This window comes from Rhipicephalus sanguineus, chromosome 5 (genome assembly GCF_013339695.2).
Source record: "Rhipicephalus sanguineus isolate Rsan-2018 chromosome 5, BIME_Rsan_1.4, whole genome shotgun sequence".
NCBI classification, from domain to species: domain Eukaryota; kingdom Metazoa; phylum Arthropoda; class Arachnida; order Ixodida; family Ixodidae; genus Rhipicephalus; species Rhipicephalus sanguineus.
The window spans coordinates 40,128,790-40,154,007 of record NC_051180.1 but is presented as its reverse complement, the minus strand read 5'-3'; the positions used below and the strand labels follow the sequence as shown (position 1 = coordinate 40,154,007).

Genomic DNA, 25,218 nt, shown 5'->3' with positions numbered 1-25,218 from the left:
GGTGAGATAACTGGGGATGTGGTCGCTACCATGTGTCTCGATGTCTAAAAACCACTTAACGCTTGTGGCGAAGCGACGTGACGAAAACGTCAAGTCCAAGCAGCTCCTGTACGTTGATCCTCGTAGAAATGTAGGACTGCCATCATTAAGTAGAGACAGTTCATGAGCCGACACAAATGATGCCAGTCTCCGGCCCGTGGCATTGACTTTTGAACTTCCCCAGATTGGGTGGTGGGCGTTGAAGTCCCCTGTAATTATCCACGGATCCGGGATGTTCGCAAGTATGTCATCCAGTCTTTTTCGATCAAAACGGGCTGAGGGAGATAAGTAGGCACCTACTAATGTGAAGGTGAGGGTTTTCTGCTTCACAGACAGGCAAACATATTGGTTCTCATCATGAGGCGACACAGGTTGAATGACGTATGTAAGCTCCCGACGAATATACACAATGACCTTGCTGCTTTCGTTGCGCGTTTGGGACGGGATTGACTCGTAGCCGGATAGCCTGATCGGGTTTGATTATTTCGGTTCACATATTACGATTATGGGGAAACGGTTACAAAACACGCACTGACGAAAATCAGAAATCCGTGATCTAAGTCATCTTGCCTTCCACTGGATGACTGATGCTTCTCTGACCTCTTTGCGGAACGATTGTTGATCTCCTGCCATGGCTCTCCGCAAGGGAGGCGAGGACTGGGCTCAGCGCGTCCAACACCTGTAGCCCGCTTCGAGCGGTTGGAGTTCCCAGGCTTCTTAGCAGGTCTGCCATGACAGTAACGAGGGATCGCAGCATCGGGATGATCTGTCGATCGACCCTTGACACATCCTCAAATGAAGTAGACTCGGTGGAAGGTGTAGGGCGGGGAGGCCTCGGAGGAGGCTCCTTCACAGGCTGCGTACGCGGAAGCGTAGGCCATTCATCCGCAGCTGCGAGCTTCTCCACCTCATATCGCTTCGTGCTTACTACTTTACTCGTGCTCGAAGGAAAAGGGTTAAGCGCAAGACCCTGTCTTACATACCTCCGTCGTCGACTACGCCGACGCCGTACCCTTTCAGCAGCCTCTCTGTGGGTTGAATTGTCCCTAACCTTTTGTTTGATAAGGGCGATTTCCTTCTTAATCTGCGGGCATTCCTTAGAGACAGCATCATGTGAACCATCACAGTTTCCGCACTTCAGACTTGTTGCCCGACATGCGTCTGCAGTGTGCGGCTCAGCGCATCGGGGGCATACTGTGGTGTTTGTACATACACCTTTGACGTGCCCAATTTTCATGCAGTTATGGCACTGAAGTGGTTTAGGGACAAATGGCCGAACAGGATGTCGGAAGTGTCCAACCTTGACATGCGACGGAATAGAATCTCCTTTGAACATTATCTTTACCCAGCGGATGTTTTCGAGGCGAAGTACATTCGCGATGACAACTCCCTTGTTCGCTGGTTTTATATGAATTGGGAGGTCCGAGGCCAAATCAATGTCGTAGATTACTCCCGCCACGCAGGCACCGTCCAATGGAATGACAGGTCGAACTTTGATGTCTTCCAAATCTGATATTTTGCGAAGCTTGTCTAAGGCGCTGGCAGTCGTCGTGTCCACAGCTAGAATATTCTTCCGCGTGTTCACCCGGATATCCTTAATTTCGTTCGGTGCAACCCCCTCAAAGTACATAGAGAGAGCTTGCCTGTTTACAGCTCGAAGGCTGACGGTGGAGTCCTCGGGCATGAATAGGACGGTGTGCGGCCAGCGTTCTTTTGACTTAGATGTTAACGTCCTCGCTGGTGAAGACGGCTTGATGTTTCTTCTTTTTGCCTTCCTGCTTCTCACGGTCTCAAAGCTGTCATCCGACGAGTTGTCGCCAGTGGCCCAGTACAGTTCCGTGTCCTCGCTGGTGCTCGAACAGGTGCTTCATTTTCGCGACGAGCTTGCCAAAGGTGATCTCTGGCCGGACAGCGCCGCAGAAGGCTCCGCGTCCACAGCCATTAAGCAGTGACTCTCATCGTTGGCCTCACCGGTTCTGGGCCAGGCGCGCTGATTTAACGAGGAGCTCACCATGGCAGACCTCTGGCTGGGCGGACCAGGGGAAGACTCCGCGTCCGTCGCCCTGGGGCAGGGAGCAGCGCCTCCCGGAAAAAGCGAGAAACTTGATAAAAATGCTCGGAGCAGAAAGCAGAAGCGTTCTGTGAAGAGACACTTCGTCGTCGTACCCTTAGGTTCGAGTGAGAATCGAGCCTCGTACCACAGAGCCACTTCATTGCTTGGAACTGCACTGAAATTAACTTTAATGTTTCACAAACATACGAGTCCTGTGTACAGGTGTCACAGTACGAGTTGTAATACCCCAGCAAAACGTGGTACAAGCGTACATTGCAGTCGGGCTCACACCATGTGAATTGCATAACGAGTTGGGGGTTTAAAGCCGGCCACCCATTACAAAAAGCGCACACATTACTGCGCGTATTCCCTTACGAACACTTAGTGGATGCATCACAACTTCGAAAAAGTATCACGCGTGTAATTGCTGCTGGTTTAAGGCATGCCACCCATTACAAAGGGCGTACACGTCAGTGCGCGCATTCTCTTACACACACGTAGTGGGTACTCTGCTGTCATAAAAGTGCTGTTGAAGAGGGCGGAAACGTTTACCTTTACCAATGTCGTGTGTGTGTGTGTGTGTGTGTGTGTGTGTGTGTGTGTGTGTGTGTGTGTGTGTGTGTGTGTGTGTGTGTGTGTGTGTGTGTGTGTGTGTGTGTGTGTGTGTGTGTGTGTGTGTGTGTGTGTGTGTGTGTGTGTGTGTGTGTGTTTGTGTGTGTGTGTGAGAGAGAGAGAGAGAGAGAGACCGGGCGACTGAACATAATCACAAGCGAAACAGAGCACAGTGAGGATGGGGCCGTATATCGCTATCGCGTTCAACTCTTAAAGGCAGAGCTTAAGCGTCCCCCAGTTTTTTCGCAGGACATTTTCTACCTCACGACATGGTTCTATAAACAAGCGCTTACGGGGGAGTTCGAGGTTAAATCACGGCCTCTCGCTAGACAATTTACAACAGGGCCGTAGCCAGAAATTTTTTGCGGGGGGTGTTCAACCACCATTTTGCATCTTCGGTCGTGTGTTTGTTGTAGTCTGCGTGTATACACACATGCAAAAGTGAAAATTTTCGGGGGTGCGGGGGGTGGAGAGAGATCGAACCCCCCCCCCCCTGGCTACGTCAGTTATGTACACTCTCCCTTGCCATGTCAACGTGGTCTTTTCAGTCGTCGAGAAGAAGGTAAAATTTGCAACCGTCAAGAGCTGCGCATTACTCGCTGGCGTCTCCCGCAATCTAAGTTGGTTTTTTACCGAGCGCATTTCTTCGCATAAGTAGAGCTCCCGGTTGCGCCTGGTTATGCATCCTTTATTTATGGCGGGAGAAATCCACTTACAAGAAGAAACATTACTTTTGAACAGAAGCAGCCGTTTCTGCAAAACAAACCATACTACACTTGCTTTTGTCCGCCACTCTGAATGTCTCGTGCATGTTTTTTTTTTCCCCGTGTACACGCCACCACCATGCTCGCGCGTTCGAGTGAGTCGTGTGGTAGTCATATTCGCCGTGTTTCCCTCGTTTCTTCCTTATATTCATTTTGCTGCGTTTCCGCCGAGTCAGCTTCGTATAGGTCACGTTTCGCGTCATTTGAGCTTGCAGCCTTTCCCAAGCTTTCCGTTTGTCCGCGCTTTTGCGCGTCTTCGTGTGCAGAAGCGTAAGACGCTTGCGGCATCACGGACGGTTTGCTCGGCGTAGTGCACTGCGTTGGCTTAAAAAAAAAAAAAAGGTGGAATTGAGGCTGCAGAGAAGTAAACTGGCTTGAGGATTCTTCTTTTTTTTTGCTTTTTACGAGAAAGTACGACTGACAAAACAAACACCATCCGAAGCAGTGCGTCACCTCCCCCTACCGAGGCACCGTTCCCCCACCCCCTTTTTTTAAAAGGCGCCACGTCGCAAGAACGACAAATTCGCTGTCACTTCAATGTGCCCTGCCATGTAGACACGTGGCTGCGACGCTGCCGAGATGTTGCTTGTCAGCGAAGAGACCCTGTTTGTGCGAAACTTTGAGAACAGACCACAGCTACAACGGTCGAGTGAAGAAAACTAAAACAAGACACGGGAAGCCCCATTAAGCGCTCACCAGTCGGAAATAAACGAGCCCTTCTTTTCCGCAGAATTCCTAGCGATTCTTCTTTTAAAAGAAATTAAAGAAAAGACTCACATACTCTCGTTTCACCCTACAAAAAAACTTCGATGGGCTTGACGTGCCGAAACGAAGAACAACCTCACCACAACTTTAGTCTTCGTTGAAGGGTTGAGCGTAAAAATAAAAAGAAAGTTTGCGGGCATCGAATACGTGCCGGCGCACAATGGTGATACCAAAACCCGTGTTTTCCTGTGGTAACCAGGCGGTTCTATTGAATTTACGATATAAATCTAATTTTCAGAGAGACGCGATTTTGGTGCCACGAGCAAAAGCGCAAATAGGGTAGGTTGCTGAGAACCATGCTGTTTGAAAATGGCGTGATTTGGACGAATTCCCTACATTTTCGACTTCCCACAAGGATGCGCTTTCGGTGGTTGTGTGCCAAAATATTCAAATCAGTTACAGTGCTCTCTTTTATGACGTTTCTTCTATACTCGTACTACGTCATCGCCGATCGAAACGCGTAAATATCAGCAAACGTAACTAAACACTTTCGAAAAGACTGCTTGGGAAACGCCGTCTTTTAGAATTGTGGTGAATTTCTGGATTTCATTTTTACAGCGATAGCGGGTATATGGACACTCCGACAGATTTTTGTCGTCGTCGTCATGTTCCGTATAAAGTCCAAATCGATAACATCACCCCCCCCCACCCCCTCGCATCTTATTTTTACCCGAGGGGCCGCGCGCCAGCAGGGGCGACGAACGCGGCTCAAGCAGAGATGAAACGAGCCGACCCATCTCCGTCGCACGGAGGGCGCATGCGATAACATCCGCCCGCGTGCGAGGCCTGCCGTGGATTGCTGCTCAAGCAGAAAGGAAACGCCTCGCCCGTATCGAAGGAGCATGAAGAAAAGAGGGGCGGGGTAGGGGGGTTGTGTCGCTCGAGAAGAAACTGTGAACTTTGAATATAAGGTCGCGATCGCTGGCACGCGCGCTATTTCGCATTCATCAGTCGACGGCTCGGATACCCTTCTACGTGCTGTGCTCTCAAGACGAAATAACTGTGCGATAACCGCTCCTCTTCCTGGATCGACCGTATTCTCTTAGACGAGCGTTTTGTGCAGTTATGCGAGACCAGATCCAAGAGAGTTAGCTGCCAGCCTTACTTTGTGTAGCATTATAATTTGTTGCTCTCGCATTCATTGCTTCGTCCTTGCGGTGAAACTGTTTTTGTTTTCAGTTCGCTATAAAGCATCTTTGGTGTTCGCTTTTAGCCTGCCCCGTCCCTTGCTGCTTGGCAACCGAAATATATAACTAGTACACGAAATATAATAATGAAATGAGGAAAGCTTGTGTAAACAAAACGAAATGCAAAACGATAGATTTCGTGCGGGAGAGGGACAAGTGGACTCCTACCTTGTGTCACTCCATTTGTCTGTGCGTAGTCTCAGTTTATATACCAACATGATATAATAATAGTTGGGGTTTAACGTTTTAAAACTATAAATAATATGGTTATGATATGAGGGACGCATGTACAAACATGAACCTACTACCTACTAGCCGATCTAAACGAGCTGCTACAAGTGGCTGCATGCAAACGCCTGAGTGCGAAAGGAAAAAATGGCGACACTGGACATCTTATAAGGGAAGCCTGTCAGCCAATTGCAGAGATCAATCAAGAACAAAATCTTGTAAAATGAGGCTCTTACGTGCATTGTGTGCGGTAAGAAATATTTCTTTAAAGGGGCCCTGCAACACTTTTTCAAGTAATCATCTAATGCCTTCATTAAAATAGCTCCTTGCCTTACGAATCGACTGCCGCAAACATTTAGAATCCGCCAAGTACGAGCGGAGTTAACGGGATTTACCGCACGTTTTAAGCGCCTTCTCTCTCTTTTCGCACCAGCTACGCAGGGAGGGCTATGACAAGGGGGCAAGAAGATGCCTCCCTTCGTCAGCGCGCGTTATGAGCTAGACCACGTTCGTTTAATTTTTTTCTTCGAACGCGCGGTTTACTTTCAGTGTGAGCGCGAGCGCGCGAGCGGGCACGTGGCGGCATCCCGCGGCGGCCACGGTAACTCTGCAGCTCGTTATGCTGAAATCTCAGCGAACGGCCGTGGACTTGGGTATATGGCGCTGTGATTTGGGTATATGGCATCATTTTTAGAGGGAAGAGGGAACGATCTCTAGCTGACTTTTGAGAATTATTGTAAATTGCAGGCCGCGTGTTGCGCTATAATGTTTGGCTCGCGTATTCTAGGGAGCCTCGATTACCGATCGGTAGCGTTTCCTGACCATGCTGAAAAAGTGTCGCAGGGTCCCTTTGAGAGTGGTAAAAAATATGATGCAGATAAGTACACATATTATACGCACACACATCATAGCACCGCTTGACAAAGCAATCGATTCGTACAAGACACGCCTACCTTATGTGAAAGTCATTTTACCCAGTTCCCCATCTCCTTTCGTAGGCTAGCAAACAAAGTACAACCTGGTTAATCTCTTTGCCTTTTTTTTGCCTTTTCTCTCTCTCTCGCTCTCTCACTATATGCCGTGGATCCTTTGCAGTCGAAAAGTCTTTTCTAATTAGTAGAGACTGGATTTTAGGCAAATGCCTATTTTGCTCCATGCGCTCCTATCGCGCCACCTTGATATATTTATATGAGCATGAATTTGAGGCTAAGGAGGGCTTTTATAGCGTTTTTACAGTGCCTATAAATGTATCTTTTGCCTTCGTGCATATATGCCTATAAGTGCCTATAAATGCCTGTCTTTAAAATCGGCGCTTATATAAAGATTATTTAACCTCAAATTTCGCTTTCAAGTGCAGTCTGAGGCTGTTATTCATGTTACCGCGCAATATTGACTGTTTGGAACAGTATGGGCTTCGCGTAGTCCTCTAGTTCAACCAACTCCCGGAAACAACCGCTAGCAGCAGCGAAATGGAACGCACCGGCGAGCATACGCCGCCGCGCTGATATGGCGCGAGTGGTCGGTGAATGCGAAATTACAGACAGTCGTCAGGGGAGAGTGAAGAGCAAAAGAAGAAAAAAAAATGTGATGTGCACGCGGATTTTGTTTAGTTTGTAATCTACTTTTTAAGGTGTTCACCGCCAGGGGAGAAAAAAATGTTCTACGCGATTCGACACAGCCAATAGAAAGAATTCGCCCCTTCTGGTCCTTTAGCGATCTTGATGTCTGCTCCTGCTGTGCCCTTCTCAGTCATGCCGAAAAGAAAGACACAGAGGTGTGTGCTGATTCGACAGTGGACGCTTGACTCACCATGCTAAAGAATAAGCGGAGACCATGTTCTGCAAAGAGTGTGTGACAAAGGATAATTGCGTGGCTACGTTCAGCTGTTGTTGTCTGTGTACCAGCTTAAACAATAATATGTTTTGTTGCGATAGCGGTTATATGGACAGTCTCGACAAATTTTGCCGTTGCCGTCGCCGTCATGTCCCGTATAAAGTCCAAATTGATAAGCTCCCCCCCCCCGCGCATCGTATGTTCTACCGCGGGAAAAGCGCGCTAGCGGGGGCGACGAACGCGGCCGAAGCAGAGATCAAACGAGCCGGCCCATTTCCGTCGCTCGGAAGGCTCATGCGATAACATTTACCCTGCTCGGGAGGCCTGCCATCGAAGCCGAACAGGAAACGCCCCGCCCGTCTCGAACGAGCATGAAAAGATGCGAGGAGGGGTGGGGGGTCGCTCGAGCAGCAACTTTGAACTTTGATTCTAAGGGCGCGGTCGCGATCGCTGACGCGCGCGCTATCTGAGGAGCCATCAGATGGCGGCTCGTATACCCACGTGCTGCGCTCTCAACGCGTAGTCACTACGCGAAAAGAGCATCTCTCCCTGGAGCGGCCGTATTCTCTTAGAACAGCGTCTTGTAGTTACGCGAGATCGGATACAAAAGAGTTAGCTGCCAGCCGCAATTCGTTCAACACTGCAATTTGTTGCTATGAAATTTAATGCTTCGCCCTTGCGGTGAAACTGACTTCTTTGTTTTTCCTGTCGTAAATATAGGTCACGCACGTCTTCCTTCGAAAATTATTTGCATTTATGTAAAAATTTATTGCGCCTATATTGACGATATTGGAGGCCTAAAACGTTGTTATGACTGCCTAATTTTGACACATAGGATGCGCTTTCTAATGCCTAAAAATCCGGCCTATACTAGTTAGTAATGACGTTAAGTGCGACGAAAGCGGTGGCGCACATTCTGAAATGTAGGTAAGCGGGGTATATTATTCTAGAATCGAATGTGATACGCGTAGTATCTGAGGACCACCTTGATCTTTACTACACCTGAGGACCTACGACAGTGCTCATTCTAATATTGTTACGATTCAAGTTTAGCTTGCTTTTCTAAACAGAAGTCCGCCTTACCAAAGAAATGCTTCTTAACTGACACTCCCAGCAGCATGGGTTGCATTTCAGCGTCACTACAACTTGAAACCCTTGTGACACCGAAGCCCGGCTACCGGAAGACGGGTTCACGTATTGAACTTTTTGCGTGACAGTGACCTATCGGATAGGTTACAGTACTACTGCTCTGCACCTTTCCTTCTTTCTTTCTTCCTTTCTTTCTTTCTTTCTTTCTTTCTTTCTTTCTTTCTTTCTTTCTTTCTTTCTTTCTTTCTTTCTTTCTTTCTTTCTTTCTTTCTTTCTATCTTCTTTCTTTCTTTCTTTCTTTCTTTCTTTCTTTATCTCTTTCTTTCTTTCTTTCTTTGTTTTCGCGTTCCCGCTCTTTTTTCCATTCTTCTTTCCCCTTCCTCCTCCCCCTAGTGTAGGGTAGCAAACCGGATGTTATAATTCTGATTTACCCCCTGCATTTCCCTCTTTTTTTATCTCTCTCTCTCATACACACAGGCATCAAGCAGCGCTAACATGAAGATATGTGGCAAAGGACATCAAGAACTAACTTTTTTCCCTTTTTAGCTTGGCATTAGACGTGCTAAAACGGCGAACTAATTAGGGGCCAGTCACGCAAACTGAGCGTTTTCTGTCACTCCGGTGGCCTGTCCGAAAAGAAGATGCGCGCGCAAACCGTGCGCAACGCTGATAGCACTGGAGAGGGGCGGGGTGTCGTGGTAGGTCTACCAGCGGGTTGCCGTTGTTAATGAACCCACACCCTCGCGGCCGGATCACTCCACCCTCCGCACGCGTGTTCTCATGGCCAACGGCGACATCGTCACCAAAGAAGGCCACGCCCGTTGGATGGATTCTTCGACGATAACGGCAATATTAAGCGTTTTTTTTTCTCCTTTTTACAAAATGCCATGTTTGGCACTCGAGGTGCTAGTGCTTCGACCACGTCCCGTGTGCGTCATTTGATCTAGCACGCCCCCCCTTGCCAAAGGACCTACTTCGAAAAGCTAGCTTATGGGCTCTGCGGTATTTTTGAACGCGAACGTGGACATTACTTTCTTGTACGGCGGACATCGTAGGTTGTTTTTGCGCACATCTCTTCGTTCTCTGGCTCATCAGTCGCATTATATATGTATAAAAGAATCTTCTCCAGAAGGCAAACACAAAATTTAATGTGAACATAGTCTCGTATTGTAATAACTGAATAATGTATTGATTGCTTTCCGCACCTCCTTCGAGAGAAAAAAGGTACTTTGAACACATTTTTCTTGCGCGATCTTTTGGGACCCGTTGTCTTGCATCGAATACCAAGTGCGTCGCGGAGGCGCGCACCCCATGCAAATTTTGAACTCCTGCTGTAGTGCATTGTGAGCGCTCATTGTACACAGCGCCATGTTTACCACCATTTGATACTGTCCTTCCGAACGAACGAATTTCAGGCTTAACTTCGTTTCTGCAATCGCGCTGCGTTCTGTTTTCAAATTCCCGCACAATATTTTTTCTTTATGCAATTTGCAATGTTCACGAGCCGTGGGTAAAAAAAAAGGCCTTAGCGCACAGAAAACTTACCATCCCCGACGGACCGTTTTAGACGATTTATTTTGCGTCTTTTTCATCCACTTGGCTTCGGTCAACCTTTGGACTAAACTCTGCCTCTTTAATACCGTGCAGCGCAGCGAAAACTAATAGTCGCGCCAGGCAGCTAGGAGCCGAGCCAAGCAACGCCTTTCGCTGATCTGTCGTTGCGAATTCAGCCATGTGCGGCCTTGCTTAAGCGGAGGGGTTCCGGAAACATTGACTGCGGAGAAACTGTTTCAGCTTTTCGTATTTCCCGAACACACGCGGTCGTTTGGTTGTCGCCGATTGATTGGGGCGTCCCGTGGCTTCACCACACTGCACGCAGTTATCGAGACCACGATCGGGAAGTGCGCTCCTGTGAACCACATCGGAAGCAGTCGCGGCGAGTGCGCTGGAGGATGAGCTGCGGACAAACAGCATAATGAGTAATCTTTCAGCCACGGCCGAGTGCGGCTTTGGCTTGGCTATCATCTTCCTTTCTTACTTCCTTTCGTGAAGCTGCGGCCGCATCATTTCCATCAAAGCGTTGTTTCCGGCTTAGCCCAAGTACCACGGAGAGGAGGGTTCATTACAAAAGTTGTAACGCGAGCAGCGCGGAAAGGCAAATTGCTAGCATGGCTGAGGCTTCGCGGAGAGCAGATCACCTCGTTAGCATATATACGATGTGAGCCGGGATGTCTTTTCTCAGCTATTAGATTTTTTTTTCAGAGATCGTTCGTTTTAGTCTTCAGCACGCTTATCTTTTTTCTTTATTCTTGTAGGTGCTCTTTTTAGGCGCAACCATTAGCTTCTAAACTGGAAATGCGAATGAGGCAGCCTTGCTGAAGGCTCGTAGTTTTTTTGTTGTTGAAAGAAGACACTTTGACTCAAAAATAAATAAAACGCTAGATAAATTCTAGCTATCTGTGGGACTGCGCCCACCGTATATACGTTTAGTGTTATTGCGATGACGACTTGCCTTTTAGTGCGAACGATATATGTGTACCCTAAGGCATGTGTTCGTTTATGCATACCACGAACATAATTTTTTGTATTTATCATCAACAATTCTCATTTTAATGAGCTCAGCGGACTCCTTATAGAATCCTTTTTTATATTTAACGTTTGCCCCTTGACGTTGTGCCTCGCGTGCCGGTAATTACAAATTGCTGCTTCTCTTACTTCTGCAATTCTTTTATGCGTGCCAATCATAATCAGCAACTATAGCCTTTCTTGCCTTAACCTGGCTGTTTTTTTTTTGGTTTTTTTCGGGCTCAACTGGTAATTCTCTTGGAGATCTAGGGTCGTATACAGTAACGTTTCTTTTCGTTTAGCATTCCTTCTGTCCATACGCACTTATTTGTTACAAACTGTGCCCACGCCATTCTAAGGACGGATAATTTCGAAGGATGTGTAGTAGCGAATGAGTGGAATAGCAACATAATATTTCTCAGATACTTACCAATCAGGAGGCCACTCTCCTCCTTAAGCGTTGTCATGCGTCGGCGCCTACATGAGAAGAAAAGAAACCATTAGAACAAGAATCGGATACATTTAGGTTATGGGCATGCAAGAAACTCATCCAGCTACTTGGACTCCATTGCCACGGTACGTTAATGAGAACTCGACTGAACATAAAAATAACTAGGAGTTTAAATAATCAGAATGTTATCGTGGCATAAATACATAACATATATTAACAATAATACCAATACGCTACTTTTGTCGAAACTGTCACAAAGCCTACGAACGCCTCAGACTGCTGCTATGATTTGTCCGAAGAGAAGCAGCTACCTAGAATCACCCTTAAAATGCGCTGTTAATTAGTTGATACTCAAAGTAGATTCGCAGAACTTATTCACGCAAGTTAATCTCAAACCTATAGTGTCGATTCAGTAAGATATTGCGGGAGCCTCCTAGATGGTGCAATACGAAGAATACTATACCGCCTCCCTTTTTTCCCTGCATATTTTTTCTTCCGCATACAAGCCTCTTGGCATCAATATATTACATGGTCATCGTATTTCGTGCCATCTTTTCTGGACACTTTTGCTAGCATCTCTAGCTCTATAAAAGATTCACGTAGAGGGAGTCAGAAATAACTCGGGAAATACTGGTCACCGGCAAAAACTGTAACGATAAAATCGTAAAAAAAAAAAATCTGCGTAGTTTGGGGTGTGCCTAAATAGAGCGGAACGTGTAAGGGGGTCGCTGAGTCTGGCATTTTCACGGAGAAAGATATTCTTGGGTGGCGGACTCTTCGGGTAACGTCGATTCCTAATTCGCAAAGTGCACTTAACCGTCGATAAGCTGTGGCGGATATTTGCGACGCTTACAGCTTACCTCTCACGACGGTCACGCGAAATAACGATCACGGTGGTAAGTTAGGGTCACATTAGGACAGCCTTGCTCTACCTAAGCTTGCAGGCGACAGGAGCGAGCGCAATCGATAACCGTGTTCCGACGGCATTTGACGCTCCGATGTACACTGTCGTCCTTTATGAAAGGGAACACGCGAGCTCGTGGCCTGCGCTCTGCGGCTGCTGGCTACAGCACCATCAACCGACAGCTAAAGAAAGCACGCCAGCTTTTGGCGGCATCGCCCGTTGCGATACCGGAACGGGAACGTAATCTTGAAGCGCTTGCCCACCGGCCATGACTCGTTATTTTGTTTGCCAATAGATGACAGCAAAAGCGGACGTGCTTTCCTTAGCTGTCGGCTGATGGCGCTATAGGCAGCCGCCGCAGAGCGCAGGCCACGCGCTCGGTTGTTCCCTTTCATAAAGGACGACAGTGTACATGCACGCTTGCTTGTTGCCGACGTCTATTCCTAAACAATCAAATGCTTTGCATGATCGACTAAATAGACTAATAAAATGTGTCTTGCGTGGCTGACGTGCGCATTGGTAATGCAATATCTTGTTTTTGTTTTATTTTGAATTGCTGAGTGCTCGCAGTAAAAATTTCAACGCTCCGCTCGTTAGAGGCATTCAACGGTGGGCCTGTATGCGCCTTCCGGGGCAGATATCTAGTCAAACTAGGTGTCATTTTTAGGGGCGAAGCACCTTAGGGTCTCGGCGTGCCGGCGTGCATCATGCATCGTCGTCCGCTATCGCGGCGTGCATCGTCATCTGCTGTCGGGACGGTCCATTTGCTTAAGCGCAATAGAGGGCGCCACCGCCTCAGCGCTCTCCCTGTGGCGAGAGAAAGCGAACGGCGCGCGTTCACTATGGGAGCACTCTTTCTGCGATGAACGCTGAACTACCAGCTCACAAGGAACGAAAGCGCGCCCTCGCCCGCGAGAGACAACGCCGACGCAGGCAGCGCCTGCTAGCGAATTTCTTGATTAAAAAATTGGCCGAGTATCTGCGTGCTTCGCTGCAAATGTCGTGTAAAGACGATAGAAGAGGCGCTGTGTGAGATATGGACGCCATCTGGCAATACGTCGGGAAACATGAGTGCTGTGTTGCGTGCTGGTAGTCCCGGCGCAGCAGCAGGCGAAGACCGGCGGTGACCAACGCGACCGGCGGGGACGCCAGCCAGCCCGAAAACGCGGTTTGGCGCGAAGCGCTGAAGCAGAGAAACGTCCGCACTCAACGAGTACTCTCCACACACTCTTTTATTTACACGTCGCCTGGGTAAAACAGGAACGCCAGAGCGGCGCCCACAACCGGCAGCCTGAAGGCCGCCCACAACGCTGCTTTTTCATTTTTTAAATATTTTTTTTCACCTTCTTGGCCTTCTCAAAACTAAAGTTTTTCAACACCAACCCATTGCATTCGTACAGTGCAGTACAGAACCGAAACCGAAACACAACCATGAGCTCGTGCGAAGGGCACGGAGGAAGGCAAATTTCAGCGCAGTCGCATTTTCAGCTTTGTTGAAACAGCGCTCACTAGACGACGACGAAGTAAAAGAAGGCACAGGACAGGCGCTGCCTGTCCTGTGCCTTCTTTTACTTCGTCGTCGTCTAGTGAGCGCTGTTTCAACAAAGATGAACGCATACCAACTCGCTCAAGCTTCCATTCTGATGCACTTTCAGCGCAGCTTAAGAAACTAGGGTCCTTAAAATTACGTATGTATGCATTTTCTATTAAAGGAACACGCCACCTAATACTTACCTAGTGATGTTGCACCTCAGATATGCATGAATTTACTTTTTGATCGACAACGTTCACAAGTATAAACAGCCGTACCAGTTCAAGACGGCTGGCCCTTGGGCAAGTGGTTCAACTTTGGCCGAGTGGCTGAATCGAGGGACGTGCCGACAAACAGAAAGACAGACAGACAGAAAGACAGACCAAAATTTCTGCGTTTAAGTTCCCCAAGAAAGACTATCGTCTTTAAAAACCGACTGCTCGCGCTGCACAATCGCTCACCGGCCACCCCGTTAATGCAGGCAGTGGATTTTGATGGGCAATGTAGTGCCGGTGGGAGATTTCTCTTGTGCTTAGTTGAACAATAAAGATTCGCGGCGTGAACGTTAACTAAAAGAAGACTGCGGGTCTCTGTGTTTAATCTTTCTTCTGTCTCTAATTGCCCATTAGTAGTGATTTTGCTGTGGGAAACACCGGCGTACACATCATGCTTCGCCCCTCCACAGGTTTCGCGTTAGTGACGCTGAAACACCCTTCCCTGCATGCTTCGCCCCTCCCGAATTTCTTTTTCCTTTTCTTTTATTTCGGCGCCACTGAAGTTTCATTTTTCTGAGTTTTCACAAACGTTGACAGTTGACTACCCCCTATATAGTGTAGGCATTGAGTATGTTTTGTTTCAAATAACGAAAATATTGCTCCACGAGATTTAACACGGCTTTCCTAGAGTATAATTCGAATAAAGTTAAGTCCTTAGTCCCGATTACTGATTTTTATAAAAAGTGTGCATAAGTGTGCCAGCCGCCAAGGTCTGCTCGCTCGCTCGCTCGCTCACTCACTCACTCACTCACTCACTCACTCACTCACTCACTCACTCACTCACTCACTCACTCACTCACTCACTCACTCACTCACTCACTCACTCACTCACTCACTCACTCACTCACTCACTCACTCACTCACTCACTCACTCACTCACTCACTCACTCACTCACTCACTCACTCACTCATTTGCTTACACAATTAGTTTCATAAGTGCCCACTCCAAGTCCTTTAAATAGGACTAAAAACGTATTTCCCAATATTTAACCAATGCAGCGTTGGACTACGATAGACAATGCTTAGTTTATTCGTAAAGTATAGACTCGGACATCAAAAAGAGAGGCATCCTTCTAATATACGGTAGCACCACGCAGTAGGTTACATCATGCCATTCCTACGCATGCTTTTAACAAACTCGCTCCTTGTTGAAGTGTTACGCTTATTTCTGTTTGTTTCGGAACAAGCCCACTAGTTTGGCGAATGCGATGCACGTCCTATGGTTTTTCCTACCCATTCTCACTGTTACACTGTGCGTTGTAGCAAACCAGCTGCAACTTGGTTAACTTCATTGGATTTGCTGCGTTGTTCTATACGCCCCCCCCCCCCCCCCCCCCTTTCACCCCGCCTCTATATTTGCTCGGGTTGTCGGTGCATGTGTATTGCCGCCCATGAAGCACGGCCGTCAATTGCAGCAGACGCGGCGACATGTCGATTGGCGGAACGTGACAGGCGTACTCGTGCCGACGTTGATGATCTGTGCTACGCTAAGGGAACTACGGTGGCCAGACTCTACTCGCGCTCAAACAGCACGCTTCGGTTTGTTTATTCTGTGCAGCCCGTGCGGAAACTGCAGGGTTCGATATTGGGCGTGGCACAGGAGCATTTTCCTTAAGTAGTCAGCACGACGGTTCACCGGTTTTTTCGTCGTTGTTTTTTCTGTACTCATTTTAGAAAAATATATATATATATATATATAATTTTCGCTATGTAGTGAATGTATCTTCTATAGGCGAGCAAGTACACTGTTAATGGGATGTGTGTGCATCAAACGTCAGCATTTTATTTGCAAAGGAGATCGTAGCTTTATTATTTATAAACTATGTTATGCGGTAAAATTATCGTCATGCAAATTATATTTGTACCAATAGCCGGAGCGATCTCTAAATATTCTCTCATTAAGATTGTAAGCATAAATCGTAAGGAACGATAATCACAATCACTTATATTTAAAAACATTTACATTTGGATGTAATATAATAAACATAGAAATATCGACATTATAGTTTTCGGACGCATCCCTCGACACACGCGACGATCTGGTATACTAGTGTTCCGTCAGTAAAGGAAACGTTTGTTAGCATTACTACTTTACGACCGTTATAGTCACTCAACGTTTCGTATGCTATATTTCCAAGCTCAGTTTCCGTAAAAGGTTACGTCCTGTACTACGGTCGTTCTTTGCGTGCTATTAGGTATTTGGAAGAGGCACTTCGTTCGGCGACAGCGGCTTACGCTTCATCCTCTCATAGGTTCGACGAATAAGTTGTGGTAATAGCGAACGCACCGCGCACGCGATGCAGAGCACACTTTACGAAACATGAATAGCCGGTCTGCTGGTTTCACAGCTCAAATTGAAAACAGGCTCGCGCGTGTGGTCATTTCCAGGATGAGATGGCGAAAGAGCATTTGTGTTGTGCTAGGATAACCAGATGTAATCTTCCCGGCGTGGGCAGCACATTGGGAAATGTTTTGCGTCAGACGCCCATTACTGCAACAGTTATCGCCTCGTAAATTTGACTGCGAGGATCATCTCGCTTTCAGGGAAAAGGGAATCTGCATGTGCGATCAAAGGAAGCCCGACGTGCGGTTGGGCTTACAGCCATATAGTTAGTTATTAACGTAGCTGGCAGTGCAAGCCACCGAGTCAGATTATATTAGAAGGGTATACATCCGTTGTGGAAATGATGCGGTCCCTAGGAGCGCGCAGAAATGATGAAACTAATGGAACGATTACTGCTGGAGCGCGGAACATGTAATTTCTCTATAGTCTGCGCGTACTCAAAAGTTTTGACGGCTTTATAAACTGAGCTAGTCCAATAAGACGATTCCGAAACTCGCCTAATTATTCGGTGCGAAGAGTCGGAGCACCAAAGTATCTAACTTCACTCGTATTCATATTTTTGCAAGTTTCTAGCTTAACTGCCTTGTACTAAGCCTACGTCCACGGCCTACGTCATATACCATTGATTTCTTCTTTCCCTTTCTTACTTTCTCACGTTAATCTGTTTCTATTTTTATTTTTTTTCGTGAGAAATGTTCATACCCATAGCCTCTTCGCCTAGGTATAACTAAAATGAAGTTTAATAAGTGCTAGTGCTTTTAGACTTTGTTAAATTTCAATTGGTTAAAATAAATTTAATTTTGTTACAATAAGTTTAATTTTGTTAAAATAAACTTAGCTCTCCAAGCGAAATTTATTCGCAGGGATTTGATAATCCACGCATTACAGAAACACTACGCCCGCTTTAACGCCTTCTCATCCTACTGTCCACTGACCACTATAAGGCAGATACGCGTGGAAAGACTTTAGAATCCATAGTTCTTAGTGCACTTTTTGCATTGCGAGGAATTCAGTAAGTAATGTGAGGTTTAATGCTTCATGTGGCAGCGTTCGTGGGTGCGAATTCTCGTGGGCGCCTAGGACGAGTCAACACATGAGACACCGCGACGGGCTGGAAGCGCTAAATCTGAGCACGAAAACGACGAAACACAAGATTTCCAAAAGCGACGCACTAGCAACTGTGTAACGTGCACGGTTTCGTTCGTTTTAAGATATGAAACTCCCTTTACTTATCGCTAAGCCTAATGAAATAGCAATTTTGCGTGTTTCGTGATAAGTATACACTGACCTATTCCTGGTTGTGAGCGCAGCTACTACAAGATGTCTCGCTAGCCTCCATTTTTCAACCTCTTTGCAGCTGTGTAAGGGTCATATTCTCGGACGGTCACTTTCGGTGACAGTGTCGCTTTCCGTATAAGGCCGCTTACAGGAAGCCACCTCATCCAAATGCAGGCAAGCCTATGTCTCTGCGACTTCTACGTGATTTTACAACGGCTATAACACTTTCACATAAAGAACACTATCGGCCACTCTTCACCAAGACGCACTTCACGTAGACATTTTTGATGTAACCAGGCAGACATTACGTACAAGGCGTTGACAAAATTTTCAGGCTCTGTAAGATAACTACTTGGAAAAATCATTGTTTGCGCTTCAGGGGCTTGTATACCGTTGCTCTGGAAGAAAACATCGCGCAGAACGCAGTAACGCCGAATGTCGTCTATTGAGTAGTGCCGCAAAATCCGCTTTAAGCAACGAGCACAGCCTGCGAGGGGACTTCTTTGACACGATGGGGCGCGCACAATCACACTGCGCACACAATCATACTGCACACACAATCTATACTGCGCACACAATCAGACTGAATTAATGTAGCGCATCGCGGACACTTAGGTGTCCAAGCCACTCGGCAACCCACGTTCAGCTTCACTCATGCTGATGATATGTCGCGCCTGCATTATTTCGCAACGTCACTTTGCTGGAGCTTTTCAAGAATGGGCCCTAGCACATTCGTAAAAGGTACTGTCGTCTGATGTACGTACCTGCGCATTAGCCGAAGCTTTCTTTATCGAACGCTGGTACATTCGCGCGCCTATTTTGTGCACCGAGTTCAAGCTAACAATAACGGCACACACCTTAAGTCATTGCTGGGGATAAACAGCTCGATATTTTCAATAGACCACAGACAGTGTCTGTTCTCTCTTTATGAATGCCAGAGGATACTACGGAAACGGGGATGGAAACAATGTCAGGTATATATCTGTTTTACTTCGTGACAAAGCAGCTCGTACCCATAGGAACCTGAAGGTGGCGAAATAAGCTATTCCTATTGCATTCAAATAAATAAGTAAATAGATAAATAAATAAATAGATAGATAAATAAATAAATAAATAAATAAATAAATAGAAAAAGAAAGAAAGAAAGAAAGAAAGAAAGAAAGAAAGAAAGAAAGAAAGAAAGAAAGAAAGAAAGAAAGAAAGAAAGAAAGAAAGAGTCTGAGGCCTATATGCAGTACACGCATTCCTACATTTCTTGTAGTCAGTCGAGCAATAATACAAATAAGAACGGTACTTTTGCATTGTATTCGTGCGCTGACTCTGTACTGTCTTGTATACATCTGCTGTGCTGCTGTGTGTGCTGTATTTTGTGACATCTTCCTTTTTTATACTTAGCGGCAAGGTCTAGCCGGTGCCAAATACGGGTGCGAACCTCTTCTATTTTATCGCGTAAATAAAAAAGAAGAACAGCGCTGTAACGCACGCTGGGAGTGCGAGAAACGGAGAAGGGATCGTTTATTTGCAGACAAAGCCTCAGTGCGAAAAGTGCAGCTAATGTACGTTTAGACACTCGCAACGTTCTGTGTTGGACAAGTTTAACTTCTGACGCGGAGGCCATGCGTAGGCCCTATATTGAGGTAGATCTGCCGCACCCGCCTTTCTTACAGTCTGTTCTTCATCGCAAGCTGAAATGGCTTCTTCCGGAGTAAGTGGGAGCCAGATTTGTATGCATTTATGCGGGATACGGAGTCGGAAGCACGCCATCTGTCGCCCCTAGAAAACTTCGCACTGCCAGCGCTTTGTTCGGCGAACATGTTTTTGAACCGCTGAGTAATATGCGTAGGCTGTTTGGACATGCCAAACTTAGTGCGCGAACATATTTCACGCTCCTCGCGCACATTTTGCAAATCACTAGGACTTCCCTCTGGTGTGTCCAGACAGCCCCAGCTGACGGCAGGCGAATACGGGGACGCGAATTCGACGTTACAGCGGTATGATAGTCTACATTTTCTTGGGGAGAGATCTTCCAGTAACATTGGGCCCCTGATGTACCCAAAATCAAACAAAAGTAGTTAATTTATTGCATGACAGTGATGGCGCAAACTTTCAAAAATTCTAATAATAACCGTAATTTAGGTGAGGTCTCATTTCGACTTGGAGCTGATGGACTAGAAAATGTTTATTTGTAGCTTTATATAAATACTAGCAAAAAAACAACTATTTCGTTACCACGCATTTGCTCTTGAACCCACGTTCGTCGTCGAACCTTTCTTGAGAGGTTGTTCTATTCTAAATGACGGAGCGTTCTCGCAAACACGGCAGAGCACGCCCGAGGGTGCAATTCGGTTGCTATAAATAGAGCTCTCGGTAACTCTTCAATGCTTCAGGGCCTTATTTAAATGTTTAATTTTTCTCCCACGAGGCGTCCTTTCCGGCAGAGCAAGAAATATCGGACGGGCCGTATAAGATTTACAGAAAATTTACGAAACCATTCAGGCAATGCACTTTATCTCATTTACTTTTGTGAATATGTATCACTCCGAACGAAGACTTGAAGTACATCGCGCACACTTGAAACTTGGATTTCATCATATCATTGAGTATCTTCTCGAATACGGAATAAAAATGGCAACAGACGAGGGTTGCAGAGGTAATTCTCTTTCTATTAGGCAGAGTAGAGCGAGCGGAAACCATCGCGTTCGAGTTCACCTTCCAATATTTCAGATATATGCACAGCGTATTCACACTTCTGAATATGCAAATTATTCACGCGAAGCAGGTGTTTCTTTTTGAACATCGCCAAACGATTACTGTAATTTATTGTTGCATTCGTCAAGCCGCACTGTGGAACCTGTTAAAAGTGTGAGGACCAATTTCGTAAAACCGTATTCGTGAATGCATACGCTGTGCAAATGAGTTACGCGGAAGCATGCAAGGTAATGGAAGTTTTATAAAAATTTAAGCTCTGTAGTCCACAATATTACCGCGGAATTGAAGCTACATGAAATCCAAGTAAAGTTCAGGGGAAGATGGAAACTGTAGAGAATAAAAGGCCTTGAACAGGAGCCTGGAGCCCGCGACTCCCCTTGTTCCATGGACACCTTCTGTTCAAAGATTTGTCATCGCTCACAAAACTACAGGAGCAACACGAATTACATTCTCAGAAATATCTCGAACAAAATTGGTTCGTCCTCTTTCGGGAACCGAACTCACAACCATCGCGTTTCTCGGGGGTACTTAAAACGCCATGTGAACTAACCCGAAGCTAGTAAGCTGCAAGGTGACGACAAGGCAGTCGACAACTCGAAGTGAAGTTACAATTTGGTGAATTCGTTTCCTTGTGCGTCAGCTTCGAGGTGATTTTTTTTCTGTGTCTTCACCCATGCATTATGCTTTGGGAGGCACTGTCGGCTGCAAAAGTTTGCACGATAAGCAGCGCGTGGCGGAGCGAAGGAAAACTGCATTGCTGCGCCACCTACCGTCCCACGGCGTGATGTCGAAGCTATCGGCCATGGCCTCCGCGATTAGCTCCGCCAACGAGCCGTTGCAGGAGCTAATAGTTGCAGGAGGCTATCGGCCCCGGCCGATAACCTCAACACCACGCCGTGTGACGGTAGGTGGCGCAGCAATGCAGTTTTTCGGCGCTCAGCCAAGTGCTGCAGATCCCGCAAACTTTTGCTGCGGATAGTACCATAGAGGTAATATACTGACTCTAGAGGAAAAGCTGGGCCGCGAAACCACTAACCACAAGAACGCTGACATCTTGGAACGTTGTCATTCTTGCCATCACATATCAATCCCAAAGAAGCACTTGCACAATTAAAAACGCGCGGATATTGTTTTGTGTTTATTTTGAATACTTTTACGAAAGAATACGACGGTTATTTATGCAATTTACTGTGCGCAGAAAGCAGGGTTTGCAGGCTGCTTTACTAGATGGCGCCACCATGTCAACACCAACAGTTGAGAGTGCTCTTTCGGCCGATTGCACCGGTTTCCGCGTCGTCTTAAAGCTCCTAAAACTTCGTTTACGTCGGGTATCTTGTAGCTGTCGTAGTGTCCCGTTGTGCGCGTTTTCTGTTGCCACGTACCACTCGACTTCATGTGACAGCCCTTTTTTCTTTCAAGCTGAAAACTTCAGTGCAGACCAGGACGGACGGCAAAGAAGAGATGAGACAAGCACTGAAAGTAAGGTACCAACCAGGCGCAACCGATGTTCTTTTTTTAGTCATTTTAACGGCGAGAAAATTTCGTATGCCGTGTATCTTTAGTTTTGATTGAAGCTTTCGGGTGACTTCTCACTCACATTCGCCGCTGCATGCTGCAATCGACATTGTTCTGCTTTATGGCACTATGCGCTGAAGTACGGCAGCAATGAGCTGAAAAAGAACGTGGATACAGGTGTCTCGTCATTGCAAGTCGAAGCACGGCGCGACCACGGCATACGCACTTTGCTTCGAGCTGCGAATCTGTCGAGTGACCTTTGTGCCAGCGAACGGAGAAACTTTGGTAGGGAGTGCCTAGTAAAAATCATGCACAAACAGGTGGAAATGTTAACTGTTATCAATCGGGCCATCTGCACAGATAACGCTACACTAACACACGGCTTCACGCATCAAAACACAGCCGATGTTCCCTGAACAGCGCGTAGCTGGCTTAGGTTGGTAGATTAAAACTGACTAGTACCGTCAAATATAGCGAGCGTCTCAGGGTCTGGCAACGTTCGTTTTGTTCCATCATGGCGGAACCCATGCGGTTATAGGTTTCAATGAATGGGCCCTATGGGGAGCGTTTCCTCTAGAGTCAGTATATTAACTCTATGGATAGTACGCTGCATTTTTTAACTGTTCTTAAATATTAAGGAAAATAGGCTTACCTGTCGGTATAATCAAAGGAGATAGAAGAGACTACGTTAGCAAATCGGAATTATTACAAAGAGCACTGGACTTCCTTCTGCATTACTGTGCGAATAGTTTTACCTCTTTCAGTCGATATTTGAAGTTTTTTTGAGGCAGCGCGTAAATTTAAAGGCTGTCCTAACAAAGTGACAAGGAACATCTACCGTAGATTTTTCGTTCTCGATATATAAATATCGGAGGCGACGTGTCGTGCTACCTAGAAATAATTTATTTTATTTATTGATTATCTATTATACTGATTAACTTTTGGTATTGAGGTCATTGTATAGGCAGAGGTACTTTTGTTGGATCGCCTTTATGTATTTTAATATTTATATTCGTTCGCATTTCTTAGTTTGTTAAGGTTTGCTCACTTTCATCAGTTACCCGATGCATAGTGGAAGGTCGCCTTGGCATATTTCTTCCTAAACTATGGGAGCTCTTCTTTTAACGTGTGCTCCCAGCTCCGTCATACTTTAAGAAAGAAGTATTTCTTTTATTCCCATAGTCCTATGCAACGTGGTTCACAAATTTCCCCTACGTTGCTTTCGTTAAAATCGTACCTGGCCTTACATAAAACGCGCTTTGTGAGCATGTCGGAAGCAAAGCGCTTCGTCTTGAATGAGCGCTCCGAGTGACGTGGCAAAAGTGAACACACGAAATGTCTCAAACGGTTTGCGCGGCAGCATCTGCATCTGCCACGACATGTCTCTGCCAGTACTGCTGCACGTCAGAGTACATGCATAAACAATTCGTAGGTCATGAAATTATGTCATGTGGAACAATTTCCTCTTTCATAACGGTCCTATATGTATTATTTTATTGAATTATATTGGAACTTGAAATTTATGCACGGACACAACGCTTGACCATTACGACATCAGGCATTGTACAAGTGCGGATGTCCGCTTCCATGACGAGATGATAGCTCTCGATTAGTTTTATCTCTCGGCTGCAGTACAAATAAGATGAAAATATAATGCTCAGATCTCAAAAATGAAGCCTAACCTGAAGGAAATGCGTGCGCCGATCTCGTGCACTCTACAAGACGAGTGCCGCTTCCAGAAGGCGGAGCGAACTTTCAAAAATGTCGTGCCAGCTTTATAAGCTTAGTTTAACGTGACCTGAGAGGAAGTGGCTTCGCGTGTATCATTGACCGACATGAAACTGCAGACGACGTCGGCAGAAGCCGCACTGTTAAACACTGCAGCCATGATCCGTATTGAGTCTGCATGTTATCAAGGAAGATTTCACTTCGGAGTAAGAATTTGAGCCCTCTTTTTCATAAAGCCCGTCGTCGTTGTTTAGTGCCTAATAAGTTGCGCTGCTGAGCTTGAAGACGTGGGTTCGATTCCCGGCCAATCGCGGCTGCATTTCGATTGGGTTTCGATTTGGGTGCCCGTTAAAGATATCCTAGTGGTCAAAATTAATCCGCAATCCCCCATCACGGCGTGCCTCGTTATCATATAGTGGTTAACTTAAAAGCACCCGCCGTGGTAGCCTAGCTCGTAAGGTGTCACACTGTAAACCTCGAGGGCGCGGGTTCGATTCCCGGTCACCGCGGCCGCAATTCGATGCGGGCGAAATGCAGAGAACACCCGTGTGCTTAGATTGAGGCGTACATAAAAAAACCAGGTGGTCTAAATTAATCCGTAGTCTCCCACTTCAGCGTGTCTCACAATCATATCGTGATCTTGGCACCTAATACCGAAGAAATTATTATTGTTTGCACTTAATATTTCTTAACGTCATAAACGTTATTAAGTGATTATTGTTACAGTAAAACCCACATATATCGGGCTCGCAAAAGAACGGTAATAGTTTGATATATTGTTTAATTTCATATAAAGCTCGTCAGGAATTTACCGTATTTTCGATGTGCAAGTTGGCTTCGCGGCACGGCTTCAAGATAATGCAGGGAAGGCAATTTCACAGCAATGCGTTTTTTATTTTTTTTATTTTTCTGCAGTTTGCTGTGCGCTGCACTGGTCTTATGCAGGAGCTAGTTATGCGCGAGGAATTACAGTATCGATGTAAACAGCGCCTTAATATCTTCGACGCAGCTGTGCGCACTCGTCGGGCGTCTAAACCATTTCGTCCGCATTGGCGCCGCTCGCGCTTCCGCACAGCCTTAGAACGCGTAGTTATAAAGCGAGATTCAGTAACGAAGAAGAACTATGTACATGCTGCGGGGGAACTAAGGAAACGATGGAACATGTACTGATTGAATGTGGCGATATTCACCCAGGTATACGTGTGGGCACGAGTCTACATGAAGCCTTGGGTTTTAGGGACAACAATGGAAAGCTGAACACGCCCGCGATAGAAATAAGTAAGAGACGGTTAGAGTGTTGGTGGCAGAAAAGTAGAGATAAAGTACAAAAATAAATAATTGGGGGAAA

The 25,218-nt window shown here is 46.4% G+C and overlaps 1 protein-coding gene across 4 annotated transcripts in view; it reads right to left on the bottom strand.

Moving 5' to 3' along the window:
* Window positions 1-25,218, bottom strand: part of LOC119393528 (sex peptide receptor) — a 199,512-nt gene that overhangs the window by 45,752 nt on the left and 128,542 nt on the right. For all 4 annotated transcript variants that reach the window (XM_049416272.1, XM_049416271.1, XM_049416273.1 and 1 more), the window contains one exon: window positions 11,566-11,612. The gene's annotated coding sequence lies outside the window, so the exon portion shown is untranslated. The remainder of the gene's footprint in view (window positions 1-11,565; window positions 11,613-25,218) is intronic.